The sequence below is a fragment of the Polyodon spathula genome, chromosome 2 (assembly GCF_017654505.1).
Source record: "Polyodon spathula isolate WHYD16114869_AA chromosome 2, ASM1765450v1, whole genome shotgun sequence".
Lineage (NCBI taxonomy): Eukaryota > Metazoa > Chordata > Actinopteri > Acipenseriformes > Polyodontidae > Polyodon > Polyodon spathula.
Window position 1 is genome coordinate 22,865,576 of NC_054535.1, and position 17,046 is coordinate 22,882,621.

General features: G+C 37.5%; 1 pseudogene; it reads left to right on the forward strand.

The window, feature by feature from the left end:
- Positions 1 to 17,046, forward strand: part of LOC121294266 — a 67,503-nt pseudogene that overhangs the window by 17,444 nt on the left and 33,013 nt on the right.

A 17,046-nucleotide genomic window follows, 5' to 3' on the forward strand; every position in this document is an offset into this window, starting at 1 on the left:
CCCTTACTGATGAAATAGAAGAACAATCAAGAACGAGGAGACTGTTTTAAAGCACACAATGTTTCATCTAATGTTTTGGTGGTCTAAATAATTCTGTAAGTTTCATTTGCCTCAGTCTGCTGGTCTTTTTTTCGTAGCCATTTTAGCAGCAGAAGCTGTGTGTGTAATACACCACATGCAATTCATCACGTGATTACAGGCGTGTTCAGTTGATTAGTACAGTATATGGCACATTTTGCTTATAACTATATATATATATATATATATATATATATATATATATATATATATATATATATATATATACACACACACATTTTGTATTTTGTATTTTATTTTAATTTATTTATTGCATTACATAAGCAAGGCTGAGTGTGTGAGACTTGACATGTCTGACATTCGATCTCAATGCCTTCACTAGGATCATGACATCTGAACAGAAATTTGAAAAGGGAATCAGGTTTTATTTTCATAGCTGTGTTTTTTATTAAACGTGAAACACTTTATAGTGTTTAGAGCTTCCAACCTTCCAATAGCAAGCTTCTTAAAAACTATGTATGGGGCACCAGATGTAAACATTTAAACCTCCACTGTATAATTACACAAGCGTATCTGTGCAGGGAAATGGTTAATTCCTGAAATGGCTTGTCACACTGTTTAGTTAGAAAGACATCACCTAACATGTTTGTATTGCAGATGAATTGTCACTAAACACTGGATTTGCCTGACGGCAATGAGTGTTCTCCTTTTCATATATACACTTAAACAGCACAGTGTCCTATAAATAAAGGACTGTTTTCAAACAACATTTTAGGCTTGAGAGTCACTGTCCAGACTTGCTGTGAATTCACACCATCGGTGAAAGGTTTAAGTTTAATAAACCCTTTTGTCTCTTAGTCTGGTCTCACTGCACTGTGCATGGTTACAATTTTCTCTGTAACCCTTTATTGATATGGTGACTAATATGATAACAGCTGTAAGTGTAATTCAATGGACTTAGCCACTATAATGTTAACAGCTCTCTACCCCCGCCATACTAATCTCTTGCTGTGAATTTTACAGGTTATGTGCCTTTTGGGACACCAATAGTAAGTGTTCATATATTATTATAAATTATAAACAATACTTAATAATATTGGGGGCAAATGTGCAAATCAAGGTTTATGTTTTTCTTTCAAAACTGCACTTTAGAGACCTATAAGGAATTATTTTGTTAGCTAGCATCCCTTTAATGCCCCCTTTCTTTGTTTTCCAGGTCATTGGCCTCCTTCTGCCCAATCAAACGCTGGTCTCCACTGTGTTCTGGCAGGTGGGTACTCTGATCTCCTGTGCTTCACGTGGCCCTGAAGAACATCATTGTGTCCTCCTTAGGTTATCAACTTTCCTAAAGATCATCCTGTTCCAGTGTTAGTTATTGCATTCAGAACAATGCAGTACAATTCACATTTCTATAACGTCTTTCATACAAGGATCCTAAAGCGCTTCACACACACACAAGAACAATTAAACCATTCAATTAAAACCAGTGCAATACAAAATTTAATAAAACAAATTAAGAAACAACATTTTTTTCCATTGTAAAATTAGAAGAACTAAGATAAAAAGCTACTTTGTAAAAACAGAACATTTAAGAGTCTGAAACAAACTGGAATTAAAAAAGAAAAAAAAAAATTGTTTGGCAGAATTCAACACAACTTTTATCTGTGCATGCATGTTTGTCACTGGCTGTGCTCTATTCCACGCAACTGCAAGCATTGATTATACGGCTGAAGACCTCAACACAGTGTCTGAGCCCACAAAAGCACACTGATAAACTGTGCTTGAGAGAGTGCCTATATCTAACCTCACTGTTTTTTTGTTCCTCTTTTGGCAGAGTCACAACACGTGTGTCAACTATGCAAACAAGAATGCCACCAAGGTAATCTAAAACTTCTGTAGTATGTCATTTTTAAAAAAGGCTGTACAAGTCATGCAGATCCAGAAATATTGGTTATAATGTACAGTCAGAACTTGGATATCCGTTACCCTGATACACGTCATTCGCGTTTTACCAACGTTGTATTAAGAATAAAATCAATCATTAAACAGTTTTAGATACTGTGATGCACTTTTTTAAAATCTGTGATCTTGTTTTTGTACATTTTCATTTGAAAGTGAACTGTGACATTAGGGCCTTATCGAGCACTATATTTTGATTTTTGAATACTGTTTTAATTCTGGAAACTGGTGTTTTTGCTAAATTCCACTGCCTTTTATGTTTTACATATCTCTGTGCATTGGTAACATTTTGATTTCGTTTTGCAGTTGGTTCGTTAATGGGGAATTTTACATAATGCTAGTACAATAAGTGCTGGATTTAAAAGCATGTACTGTATTACAGTCCACATGTCGTCTATTTTGTCAAGTGATATTGTCAGAATCATATCATTCTGCATTAAAATAGCCTACTACTTCTGTTGAAAATATAGTACTGTACCAAAATTTTCTGACATTGTGTATATTTTTTGTGTTCCCTGAAAAACGGACAAGTGTTTATCTTACTGCTGTGTTATTTACCCAATTCGTGCGCTTACAAATTTCAATGAAAGAATCAATGAAAGACCCCTCTGGATGAAGAAACGAAACTAACAAATAGTTAAACATTCAAGACAGATTGCTGTAAATATCTTGCCTTGACCCTGTAGAATCAAATCTTCCATGAAGAATCTACCATCCTCATGAGCCATCTCTTGTGATTTGTCAGATATAAGAAGAAAAATAAAATGGAACAGTGCCAAGAAAGAAAACAAAATATGCGCTACAATATACTTCTCCCTGTACAGTTCCTCAAACCTAAGTCATATTTTCTTTCCGTACAGAATGTGTGTGTGTGTGTGTGTGTGTGTGTGTGTGTGTGTGTGTGTGTGTGTGTGTGTGTGTGTGTGTGTGTGTGCAGGGCAGGGGGTTGTTTGGGTGGTATGGGGCAGGTTACAATGTGCTCACCTACATACACGTCAAATCAGATGAAATAATCAGATAAGCGTCACACTCGTTTAACTGTCACTGAAGTCAAAATGTTATAGGGTCGGATATGTGAGTGTTGACTGTACTTGAATATCCCTTACAATCCCATTAACCATCTCCACAAGACAGACGAAAGCACATTCAATCATGCAGTGGAAAATGTATTATCTAAATGCAAAATTTGAGAATATGAGTGTGTTGAATTGACAATAGAACTGGCAGAAGGCACAGGTGTCGTTGTCCGTCCATCAACAATCCAAAGTCCAATTTCTGCGTTCTTGTGCATGTTTTAGTCTTTTCGTCTTGATTCCCTTTCTTAACAGAGGTATTCTTACTGCAACACATCCTTTAAGTCGTGTGCCAGTTCTGTTGTCAATTCAACGCGTGTCTTCTTTCTATTCCTTAAGGATATTATCTCATCCTTGTTAGACAGCTTTTTGGGTCTTCCAGTCCTGGGTTTGTCAATTACAGATGATGTTTCTCTGGACTTGACGATTATGCTTCGGATACCACACCTTGAAAATCGAGTGATGCGATTATATACAGGCACCTCCAAAATGATTGGCACCCTTGATAAAGATGAGCAAAAAAGGCTGTATAAAATACATAACACAGGTAATGAGCTATGTTGTTATTTTCCGACATGTGGAATATATTGTACTTTATTCATGATTCAAGGGAATCAACCAAAATTACACATTTCTCAAATTGTAAATTTATTTCCAAAAAAATTGTGTCACTATTATTGGCACCCTTGTTTTCAGTACTTTGTGCATCCTCCCCTTGCAAGGATAACAGCACTGAGCCTTTTTCTATATTTCTTTTAAATTTTTTTATGAGATTGGAAAACACATTGGAATGGATCTTTAGACCATTCCTCCATACAGAATCTTTCCAGATCCTTGATGTCCTTCATTCTGAGCTTATAGACTGCCCTCTTCAATTCAAACCACAGGTTTTCAATGGGATTCAAGTCCGGAGACTGAGATGGCCATTGCAAAATCTTGATTTTGTGGTCAATTAACCATTTCTTTGTGGATTTTTATGTGTGCTTGGGGTCATTGTCTTGTTGGAAGATCTACTTGCGGCCAAGTTTAAGCCTCCTGGCAGAGGCAACCAGGTTTTTGGCTAAAATGTCATGGTTCTTGGTAGAGTTCATGATGCCGTTGACCTTAACAAGGGCACCAGGACCAGTGGAAGGAAAACATATTTTACAGTAGGCATGAGGTTCTTTTCTGCATACGCATCCTTCTTTCGACGCCAAACCCACCACTGGTGTGCCTGGCCAAAGAGTTCTGGTTCCGTCTCATCTGACCATAGCACCCAGTTCCAATCCAAGTGCCAATGCCGTTTAGCAAACTCCAGGCACTCACATTTGTTGGTTGCTCTTAATAAAGGCTTTTTTTTTTTTGGCAACCCTTCCAAATAGGCTGTTGGCATGGAGGTGGTGTCTATTTGTAGATTTGGAGACTTGGTGACCCCAAGATGCAACCAAGTTCTGTAATTCTCCAGCTGTGGCACATTGGATTCTTCTTTGCCTCCCGAACCATCTTTCTTACTGTGCATAGGGGCAAGATGCACTTACATCCATTACCAGGCAGATTTAACACTGTTACCACTTCTTAATTATTATATTAAGTTCTTTGCCTTTCCCCATGGTGATGGATAACAAATGAATTGTACATGCGTGTTGCCTCATTTATATACCCCAGTGAAACAGGAAGCCATGGAAGACCACAATACAGTTTCTTAAGACTGAGATGTACTTAAAAAAGTACAACGCAAATGCAGATTTAATTATGTTTGATTTTATTAATAAGAGTCTTTATAGGTGACAATAATTTTGACACCTATCTTTTTGAGAAAAAAAAAAAATTATTACTTGTTAAAAATAAACATTTTCTCTGAGCAATTGTATTAGTATAAAAGAATATAGTTTTCCTATTTTTTTTAGCAGAAAATATAGCTCATTACCTGTGTTTATTTTATACAGGCTTTATTGCTCATTTTTATCAAGGGTTAGGACTATGCCGGGAGGATTGAAATTTGCCATGACACCACCACTGCCCTGAATAGAAAATGGTCTCCTCTTTAAAAATATGATCAATATTTTAAGGAGCAAGACATCTCTTAAGTAGGTAGGAACCCAAAATGTTATGTTTATCTTGGAAAGCAGTACAACTGCTCACTAAATATCTTTGTATCCCTGAACAGATAATTGTCTCCTCTTGAAAAACATGCAAGAGATTTTAATAAACATTATCGATTATCTATTCAGAGATGTCAGGGTATTTAGTGCCTAAAGGCAAAACATCTAAACAGTAACTACAAGTGCCCCTCAAGGCCCTGTATCCTGTAACTGTTGGAACTTTTAAATGTGTACCTGTGGTTATAGTCCCAGTTTTATATTAACTTGTTAATATTATATTGTACAGTATGCTGCCCCACAGGGATACAAATAAGATACACATTGCATAGCTGTTTGAGCCATTCCTGGTTTTACTATGTTAAATAAGACACACCTGAGCTTGTTACCTGTACACTGGGGCTAATAAAGCTTGTAGTAAAACCTAGAATGGGTGAAACTGCTATGCACTAGGAGTCTTATTTACAGCCTGCCCCAGGGATAGAATCACATTAGCCACTTGCACTGTGTGTAATTTTAACAGCAAGGTATTTAAAAATACAAACAAAACATTTGTAATTTTAGATTATATTATTTTATGCTGATAACCCTGAAAGAAAGAAAAAACTGCGGGCCAAAACTGTTTTCAAAATGTAAACAAATAGTCTTTTATTTAATACAAAGTATAGTAAAGTAAATCTAGTACCCTATCAAATTACTTAGAGAAAGGGGACACACACACACACACACTCGTCTGTACAATTCAGCTGCCAGTATTGGCAGCATTTTAATATGAAACGATGGTGATATTCAGGTTTGTCATTGTTTAGATCAATTGAATAGACCTCTTATGTCTGTGTCAAAAATGTTATATAATCTAAAAAAAAAAAAAAAAAAAAAAAAGCTTTAAGAATAGCCTAAAAGTAGAGTGACTGGTTTGCTTCGTTTTTTTTTTTTTTTTTTTTTTTTTAATCCAGTGGCTGAAAGAGTTCCCTTTGTTCATAAATTACCACCTTTTTTCTGGATTTAATCTGGAGTTGCTCATTCTTTCAGTGTGATGGTTATACTCTCTGAGGATTAAATATCATTTCAATGTTACCAGTGTCGTCTCAATAGCAGTGAGTAACGTTGCATTTGTGTTCAATTGATGCTTTCCTTTTTTGCTATGTTGTAAAAATTTAACAAACTTATCAATATTAAAAATGAATTAAAATCCATATTTAAAAACACTCCAAGATGTGTTAAAATGGCTCTTTATTCCATAGAAAAAAAAACAACAATTTAATTCTAAATTGTCTACATTGTCCTAATAGACATTTATGTATTGTCCTAATCTCTTATCATGTGTATACTTTGTGTGGTCACTGACGGTATTCATTGCAGAGTACTGTTAATGTGCCTCACCATCTCACTTCAGAAAAAAATCAGCCATGAGAAGTATTTTCAGAAGGAATCGTAAGCAAGTATTGCAAATAACGATCCAAGCAGAAGCAACAATCAGTCCCACAAACCGCATATCATTAATCAAGAACTGAAATAAAAAAAAAATAAAAAAAACTAGACCATATACAGTAAAGTGTCCCATAATCAGCATTTGCTGACTGTCAATCAATAGAAAGTTAATATCTTCTGTGAGTGAATCATTTCAGTGGCACAGTCACCCTCATGGGTGGGCTGAAGCTAAGGATTACACTTTAAAAGAGACTAAAGAAAATAACAGGTCTGGAAGCAAACCGTTTGGAATCAAACAGGCTGCAGCGGACACCCTCTGCACCTCATTGCCTGAGCATAGCGCTCAATTAGATGCAATTAGATTCCCTGATGGGAGCCTGGAAGAGTGGAGCGACCTGAAAACAGCGGTCAGGCTAGAGTTCAGGGGGGCTAATTAAACCTGAGACCCTTCCCAGGGCGCAGAGAGGGAGAGATAACGAGCACGGGCCTGTGAAACAACGCAGGGGCCTTGCAGTGTCATGTTTGGAGTGGTTAAAAATTAGACCTTTCTAATTGGGGCAAGATTACCCACTGATCTGCTCCATTGAGCTCTCTATGGTCCCTACACCCATCCTCCCCACCAACACCCAGACAATACAGAGGACACTGCTTGTGTCTGTGTTCGTGTTTCCACAAAGGAAGACATTAGCTTTCTAAAACAAGAAGTCAGTTATTCTAAGTTAGTTAGGAATACCACATCTTGGAGTCTGTTAAATGTTGGCAGATTTAAAGACAGCCGTTGTTTGTCTCTTAGGTGTATTTGTGTCTTTTAAATTTAAATAAAATTGCTTTAATTTGGAATATTTATATTTTTAAATGCTGGGCATATGTAGAACAATTGAACAGTAAAGGTTGTTATTATTAACTTCTGTCATCTAAAAATGTGGCAGTTCTTGCTTTTGGCTGACGACACACAGTACAAAAAATCAAATTCAATACAAAAAAATCTCTTTGTGTTGAAAATCAGCTTCATATAGTTTGTCAGGTTTATAGGTGTCCGGTTAAAGTTGTGGTTGAGTTGATTTGAAAAGGCTCAGTATTGTTGTGTCTACATTTTTAATCTCAATTGTAAGCTACAATACTTGGTACTAGGCAGGAAAAAGGCGTGTGTTTCTATTTAACTGAATGTTTTGAAAGCAAGTAATATTCAATAGGCACTCTCCTGCTGAATTTCCTAATTTAATCTAAATTAGTCTTTATCTCTTGCCTTCCTGTGTTGTCAAAACACCAAATGTCAATCAGGCCTGCCAAGCAGTGTTTACAATTTCAGAGAACATGGAAACTGAAACCACCTTCCCTCAGTCAGAATTGTCAATAGGAATAGAGGAGGATCAGACAGCATTCATCTTTTTAATCTAAATAATATCATCGGATCCTTTTGGTGAGAGTCGTTGGATTAGTTCCATTGTTACAGGGCTTGGGCCTGATTCTTTTGAGACTGTAACATCACAGAATTTTACCATACTTTTAGCATACTTCTCTATCGATATTCTCCCCTTGGAATTATTGAACACCTGTATTTTTGAGGGAGGTCTCTCGATTTTCTTATATCTGGAGAACTGCTTATCCAACTATCATTAAAATTGTTTGGTAAATGTTTAAAGGTATCAGAATTTGGTGATATAAGGAGGTGACTGTCTGTTTCTTCTTTTTTTTTAACATATGTCACACAAACATTGGAAAACTTAAGGCTCGTCCCTTGTTAGAAAATCATTCTCCCCCACTGGGGAAACTCATTTAAAAGCACAGAATCTAGTATTTTTTTTACATGTTCCCAGTGTTTTAGATCCTATTACTTCACCTGGCAGGCTAATACATGTGTTTAGAGCTCTGTGTAAAAAAAGTGCTTCCTATCTTCTGGTCTAAACATACTTTTATTCACTTCCATTTGTGCCCTCTTGTTTTGCTCACTGTGTTAAATTTGAATTAGTGTCTTCGCTTAACCTTATCTGTTTCATTTATGATTGTGTAGACTTCAATCAAGTCCCCTCTTTCCCTTCTTTTTTCTAGGCTGAAGAGATTATTGTCATCAAGTCCTGGGATCAGCTAGTTGCCCTTCTCTGTACCTTCTCGAGTGCAATAATGTCTGTTTTGTAGTGAGGTGACCAAGTCTGCACACAGTAACCTAGGTTGGGTTCAATAAGGGCATTCTATAATCTTACCCTAACCTCTGTAGATTTGCATTCCAGGTTTTTTCCTTTTCAAAGTCCCTTTCCCCTGTTTCTATCCTGTTCATTCTATACTTGGATTATTACACCCGATATGCAATACTTTACGTTTCTTAACATAAAAATGTAAGTTTGCCCTGTTACAGAGAAAGCCAAAATCCCTTTGAATTAGCTGGGCTGCATTATACTACTCCCCCAAGTTTGGTATCATCTGAAAATTTAACAATCTTGCAATGTGTATCTTGTGCAAAGTAATTTATATAAATGAAGAACAGTAAGGGTCCAAGTACATACCCTTGTGGTACCCCACTAAGTACATCCCCCCAATCTGATTTTACACCTCTCACAATTACTCTCTGCTTTCTGGTTTTTAACCAGTTTTGTATCCATGTACATGTCCTCCCCTGTATTCCTGCTGATTTTAATTTAAGTATAAGTCTTTCATGTGCGATTTTGTAAAAGTCTTTTTGAAAATCAAGGTAAATTATATCATAGCACTGCCGTCATCTACATTAGCTTTAACAACCTAAAAAAATATTAAGTGGGTTAGTTAAGCAGGACCTTGTTCATGCTGGCTATCCCCTATAATATTGCTGTTATATAAAGGCCTTGTAATATTGCTTCACATTTAGGGATGTTACAGAAGTTAAAATACTAGGTCTGCAATTAGCTGGGACAGTCTTGTTCCCCTTTTTAAATGATGGCAAAACATTTGCAAGCTTCCTGTCTTCGGGGACCTCAGATGTTTTTCTATAGGACTATTCATGATGCTTGATAAAGGTTGTCTTTCTACTGTTAACTCAAACATAGCAACATAAAACCACAACATGTGGACCAAACAATAACGTAATGACAATGTAATTATTTTAAATAACTGAAACCACCATATTACTGTGCTTATGCCACAATGGCAGTACTCCTTAAAGTAAATGGACAACTTCAAACTTTTATATGACTACTATTAAGCTTTTGTAGCATTATTGTGAAATAGTCTTTTGTCATGTTCTGTCAAACTTCTTTTTTGATGTATGGCATGATCATTTCTCTCTTATTGTAAGATGTGAAGTGAAATGAAATGACATTAAATGACAGATTTATCAAATGGAACAGAAGCAGACATTGAGAGTCCAGCGTAATTGATTGCAGTGACCTCAGTTCTCCTGCTTATACTCAGTGCTGTCGCTGAGCCTGAATACAACGGAACACCGTTCTGGTACTGTTGTCTGTAGGCTGCTCAGGCATCAGCATTCTGTCACGGGCACACAAACACGTAAAGTAAAGCATTCTAAAAAGATGGAGAAATACACTTTGTGGAGATACTTGTAGAAATGAGATAAATGAATTACCTATTGCATGTGTTACTAGTTCAGAATACAAATATACAAATAATTACAAATAATTCTTGTTAAAGAAATGCAATGTTTTAGTGGCATTCTGGTACCTTCAGATTTAGGACTACACCACTGCTTGTACTGTACACCAGCTTATTCACTATTAGTTTAGTCAGCTGCCATTCCAGGGACAAGACTCGTAGGTTAAGAGGGGTTGTCAGGATAACAGCGGTATTCACAGAAAAGGATTTACAGAAACAAATGTCAAGAGTGTCTGTGTTTCACCCATTAGGTGGGACTGAATTTGCTGATCCAGAAAGCCAACAAGTTCAGCCCTGCAACTCGGGTTTTGATCCAGAGTTTTGTGCCCTTCCCTGCTGTTGGTATATACTGATTCTGTCTGTACCTTTCAATAACTTTTCCTCTTGCCCAGAGCTTCTCAAACCTTCTCCAGGTGGTACCCCAATGATAGTGACGTTTCCCAGATAAATGATGGAAATGGCTAAGACTAGATTTTTATTGAATTAACTGGAAATGTCGGAATAACAAAGAAAAATGACATATCTAGTATTCTTCATCCTATGAGTCAATTAACTAACAAAGTCCTGGACTGGAACAAACCTGGAAAACCATCGTAGAAAACAACTGTATTAAAGCAGGGGTGGCCAAAGTTGGCTCTTCCACTCCTGATCTTTGTTCCAACCCTGTCCTAAATTGTTTAATTAAACCAATTAAACCTCCATCCATACCCTGAATAGTTAATAATTTCATTTTACCTGTTAATCCTGGAGTGGATTGGCCCTTCAGGACTGTGATTAGACACCTCTGAATTGAAGCATAGCCCCAACCTGAAATCACATAACTAACAACCTTCAAGAACACTCCAAAAATGTGTATGTCACAATTGCATAGTGTGCAGGACAGTTTGATCCTATCCTAACCAGTGGTGTAGTCGAACCGGAATGCCATTTTGATACTTTTTTTTCTAGGTAGAACCTTGACTTAAGAAGTAACTTAAGTATTTTAACCAATTTGTTATGAAAATGCTTATGTGGCACCTGACTAGTCTAATTTCGGTGCCCGGACACCAATGAATCTCTTTTCCATAGGGAAATCAAATTAGTCTTTCCTTTGAACAGGCACCAGGAACCGTCGATCTGGCAGCACTGATCAAGGGGAAGTAGCATAAAAATCTCATGTGAGGCTCATGCATTAGCTGTTAAATGTTACGTCAAGTTCAGTGTACAAATAAAATGTGGATTTGTATAATTTGTTTTCGAAAAATCAATATTTAAATTGGCGTTCCGGTACTTTAAGATTTAGGACTACACCACTGATCCTAACGATATTAGTTCAGCAGTTGTGTACGTGATGACTGAAGTATATGCCTATGTGGTTTATTATTAAACCTTAGATGGGGTTCTATACAATTGAATTAGCCGTCAACTTCTTTCCAGTTTGCAGACTTTATTGCCCGGCTTACCTCGACTAGAGTGGATGTTTCCGAAAAATGTCTTTTATAAATGTTTCTTGTGTATTCTTCACACAACAAACAAAATATTCCCTACCGACCCAACCCCCCCCAGAATGACTCATTTGTAGCTGGCCGTTTCACTGTGCAATCCTTGTGTACAGTGGTGTTGAATATATCAAGCCAGTACCCATTACAGTTAGAAATTAAATAGTATTTAGTGTTTGAAATGCACACATTTGATCATCAGAACCGTGATTAGTGGGCCTTACTGCCTGATAGCGTTGGGAAGATAGGCGCAGTATAGGCAAGGTCATTATCGCACAGTCAAGGTCAACTACTAAGGTAATACCTGGTAATCAGGGTTTTATTGTAAACAGTGCCTTTATTGATATTTTAAACAATTTAAAACTTTAATGGGCAGGTTTATTTACTGTTACAGTGTTTTGCCTTTCTTTCTGTTTTGTCAGGCCTGAAATAATGTTTATGTTCCATCCCAGACTTCACTGTTTGTCACTAAAGCTCAGGGAAGCGGTGCACTACATCATGTTGGAAAGCAGAATGCAAACATGTCTGTGATATGACTGCCCCTCTAAGTGTAGTGCAAGTTATTGAGAATCTAGGCCATGGTGAACTACATTTTCTGTCAACTGACAACTGAGAAGGTGATCTGTTGGCGTTTAATCTCGGGAACTGCGTGCCTGATTGATAAAGCTTTACTTGGTTACTGCAAGAAGTTGTTACACATATATTGTAGTAAACATTATTCATGATGACCTACTTTAGCAGGGTAGTAACACTTTTGGGCCAGGTTTTTAATCGAAAGCAAAATTTACCATCAGACAATTTTATGTTCTTCAACAACTGAGCTGCTCCCTCTTGCAGCTAAACTGTTGATTATGTTGTATTTGTAAACTTTGAATTTGTGTTCTATGAAATTTTATTTGCAGTCTATTTTTGGTGAGTGGTGTGTACAGTGTAGTAACTGCATGTCATGTGTAATGGGGCCTTTAGGAAAGACAAACGTGTACTCAAAGAGACTACCTTTTAAATAACACTCTTCAGATTTGTTCAGCTGGTTGTGAAGGTTAATAAAATCTCTTCCTTCTCCTCTGTGATATTTCCACCTGGCAGGACTTCTGCTCTAATCGGACTAGCAAATATCGCTCACTCTGTACACCTTTTAATAAACCCAGTCTATTGCTGTTATAAAGACTGATAATCGTTCAATTGACACACGTTGGTCTGGCTGCTGATCGGTCACCCCAGGATTTATTTAACAATAGCCCTTACAGTCATACAAAGGTAATGTGGATTTCATACCCATCGTTGCACCTTGCTAAAAAGTAATAGAAGTTCAATCTGTCCTTGGCAGATTGAACTGGGGGACTGGGGGCCACCTGGACTAGTTCTGAATTCCAGTTCAGCATATGTCTTGAGGAGAGGAAACCAACCGTACGTTCTTTTTTTTCTTTTTCTTTTGTAGTGCACTGTGACAGGGAAGGCTTATATTTGGCTCTTGGGCGCATGCGTAACCCTGCGAGGTGGTTCAGAAACCGTTTGATCCCACCTGTCAATCATGGCAATGACACGGAGAGACCAGACAGGGGTGTGTTGGCTGGCAATCTCTGATTGGCTGGGTGGGGGGTGGGTCTTTCAGGGCTACCGACCAGCTAAAATTGAACTGTACTGTCCTCAGTTACTTGCTTTTTCAGGAGACTGGTCAGAGAAAGCAGGGGCAGAGGAATTCAAATCCTGAAACTGTTTTTGTGTGGCGAAACTTTACCGGGGCTGCTCTTCCTGATGCAGGTGGCGTGCAAGAGGCATCTGGACAGTGAAGCAAGGCTGGCTTCAGGAGAGAGACACATTCATTAGTTCAACCAGTAAGCCAGTATGGTCCGGCCAGTAAATGTAAGGGAGCACTAGTTAAAGGTGGGGAATTGAGCAAGCCCCACAGTAGTATAAAGAGGATACAGTAGTGTTTTTAGGTTATCTCGGGGGGCCTCTGGAGATAGCGTAGATAATGAGCCACAGTTTCTACCGCACCTTTTCTTTGTATTTGGTTTTGCAGTGTTTATATTCCCTTTTGGTTACTGCTTCAGTTTTGGACTGTCTGTATTATAATGTAAACAACTGCATGTGGATTATAATGTAAACAACTGCGTTTAGATTATAATTTAAACACCTGCGTGTGGTATTGCATCAGTACTACACGGAGGTGCAGCAACTAATAATAATAAAAAGAAAAATAAATAAATAAGTGGCACCTGAGCGGCGTGTCAAATAATAACTCCTGTGTCTGCCTACTTCAGTGAACCACCCATGCCCTCTCACATGCACCAAAATGAAATTAGGACAATTGCGCACTGGGAAGAAATTGCTGGTGCACACCCAGAATCCACGTTGCTTAGAGACTGTGCCCAAAAGGTTAAAGTAAAATATGCTTATCTGTCTTTTATTAGCCATTACAACTATCGGTGAGTGCAGAAACATACATTGTATGCAAATTGAGGTGCAATTCCTTTAGGCGGGTAAAAGATAGCTTGAGTTTATCAAGTCTGCTACCATTCCGCTGGGGCTTTGAGAAAAAGGGTTGATTTGTTGAAATAAGGACGGCACCGATAAATGCCTGGGGAGATCAGCAGCATTGTTTTATCATTCCGATAATCGTGAATAAACAGATGATGCAAAATCTGTTTATGATAAAAGACCCCACTGTTTAACATATCATTACGTTTTGTGAATATATCCAGAAGTGACTTCGACAAATAGTCCCGGCAAATAAATCTGAGATTATCCAGCACCAATTTGGTTAATGCTAGATATATTCAAGTAACCCTGCTCACTAGATCGAGAATGTAATAATTTCTTCTATGCATCTCATTGAATACATTAGCTGAAATGTTTGTCTCCGTGACTTGACTAAAAGGTGAGGACTAGCCTTCATAATAGAATGGTGGCTACATAGAAGGATTTTTACAGGAGAAATAGGCTGCTTGTGAGAAACTAAGCATCATTCTAGTCACTTCATAACAGAAGCTTTATGAACTTTTTAGAAGCTGATGTGACAACCTAGAATGGCACACACAGGCACTGTGTGTTTAGTGCTTGTCTGCGGTGTTGAATGACAGATCTTTTTCAGGTAGTGTGTAATCTGGACATTTTAATTGGGTTCATAAAAGCTGTAGATCCGTGTGCAGACCATCCTGATTTCTCCCCGCAGAATTCGTATCCCCTCCGGAGATACAGCCATCTTTACATGCCTATGCCACATTTTTAGAGCTGCTCAACCGACTGAGGTTAAACTTCATGAAAACATTCCTTGGCATACGTTGTGGAGGGTATCTTAACAGCAGTCATAATGGCTGACTAATGCATCAGTTCCTCAGAACCTAGTGATTTGATGAGGCTTTGCATGCACAATTCTTTTTTTGTGGAGTCGAATACTATGGATCCAGAACTGTGTTCGGATACCCAGATTAGCTCAGTTACAAACTTTGCCAAATTCATCTGATAAAGATGCTGAGATGTTGGTTCAAGCTTTTCTTGTTTCTCAGTTAGATTGTTGTAATGCTGTGTTTGTTGGCCTTCCCCATTCAAAACTGTGTCGACTCCAGCTGGTTCAAAATGCTGCAGCCTGAGTGCTGCCTTGCACTCGCCATTCACAACACATTACCCTGGTTCTTAAATCACTGCACTGGCTTCCTGTTAAATTCAGAATTGATTTTAAAATTCTGCTTACTACTTATAAGGCCATTTATGGTTTCAGCCTTTTGATTTGCAAGAAATGTTGGTACCGCACACTCCAAGCTGCACCTATAAAACATAAATTTATGTTGTATTGTATTATAGTTCTAACATCCGTAATGTGGTGATCGTAAAAATGTTTTTGATAAACAGAAGGTATTAATTTGCAAGTGTCACTATGTTTGGTAATCCTTCTGCTGGGATCGAGTGTGCAAGCGTAAAGAAAGAATAATGAAAGAATTTTGCGAAAACAGAAAAATATATATTATGTTGTATAAGGTACAATGAGCAACCAATTCCCTTTTGAATATCGGGTAGGTATTATTCCACATGAATCAATGCAGTGAGAACATTTTAGTTTAAAATTTTCAGAAACTAAACAAATGTGAAGACTGTTCACAAAACTCTGCTAAAACAGAGATGTGCATATTAGTATACATAGACAAGCTCCTTTTTCATCAGATTCAGCCCTGTCTCATCACAAAACAAATACAAAAAGAAATGCTTTAATCTAGCAATGTTACTGGAGAGCAAGCTATATGAGGATCCAACTAGGGCACCAGGGTGTTTAATTGAGGCGCACAAAATAAAAGGCATTGTAAACCTAATTATGTTTTATATATATATATATATATATATATATATATATATATATATATATATATATATATATATATATATATATATATATATATATATAAACATAATTAGGTTTACAATGCCTTTTATTTAGTCTAAAGTATATATATAGACACACACACTCACACACACACACACACACAGGTAGACACCACTAAGGTATTTTCTTACTTATTGAAACTTAGAAATGTATGTCACATGGCTGATTACAATCTGGAGTTCCTAGCCAACAATACAATGCAGGTTAAATTGATTGCCTGGATGTGTAAATGAAACCCCACTACTGTCAGTGTTGGTAACAGAGAGTGTAATGACAGTCAGCATTATGTTTGTGCCTGCAGCCTCACTCCCATCCTCTGTCCCACAGGTCTCTCTCCACCCCCCACCCCCCCTCACTTGATTGCTTCCCAATGGGCCAGGCTAGGCCAGGTCCCTGTAATTAATTTGTTTGCACAACCCCTAATTAAATCAGTAGCTCTTGCTATCATGCAGTTTTACAAGTTAATTGGTGGAAGATTGGGTCAGGGTGCTGGAAATGCTCTGCCTAATTACCCTTGCTTAGTTTGCGGAGAAGCAGAGAGCTTGTTGTTCTTATTAATAGAAGTTTATGATCCGATCAATTGAGGTCATTAAAACAAAGGTGTTGCTATGAGCTTTGTTTGTTTACCCACATTTGCACGCTGATTTTTTATCCTAACCACAGTCTCGTCCTGCTGCAGGTCTTAACTGACAAGCAGCTTGTGTGTGTGAGGCTGAAATTGCCTTTTAGAAATGTAAACATCTGATAAGCCAACAGGGTCTGGAGCTCAAAATTGATAAACTGCTGTATTTAAGAATGCAGCAAAGCATCATCTATAAATCGCGTTTTGCTGTAAAGTTGTAGAGGATTGTGGTACAGCACATACAAAGCCTTTTAAAGCCTAAATGAGACTTACATGCAGTTATTCTCACATGTATTGCTGATATATCAAGTACAAAATCAAAAGTTTATTGGCAAATACAAAATGCAATTTGAAACGTTTATAGAAAGCTAGGTGTGTATGAAAAGTTTGCTGCAGAATCAAGTCAGTT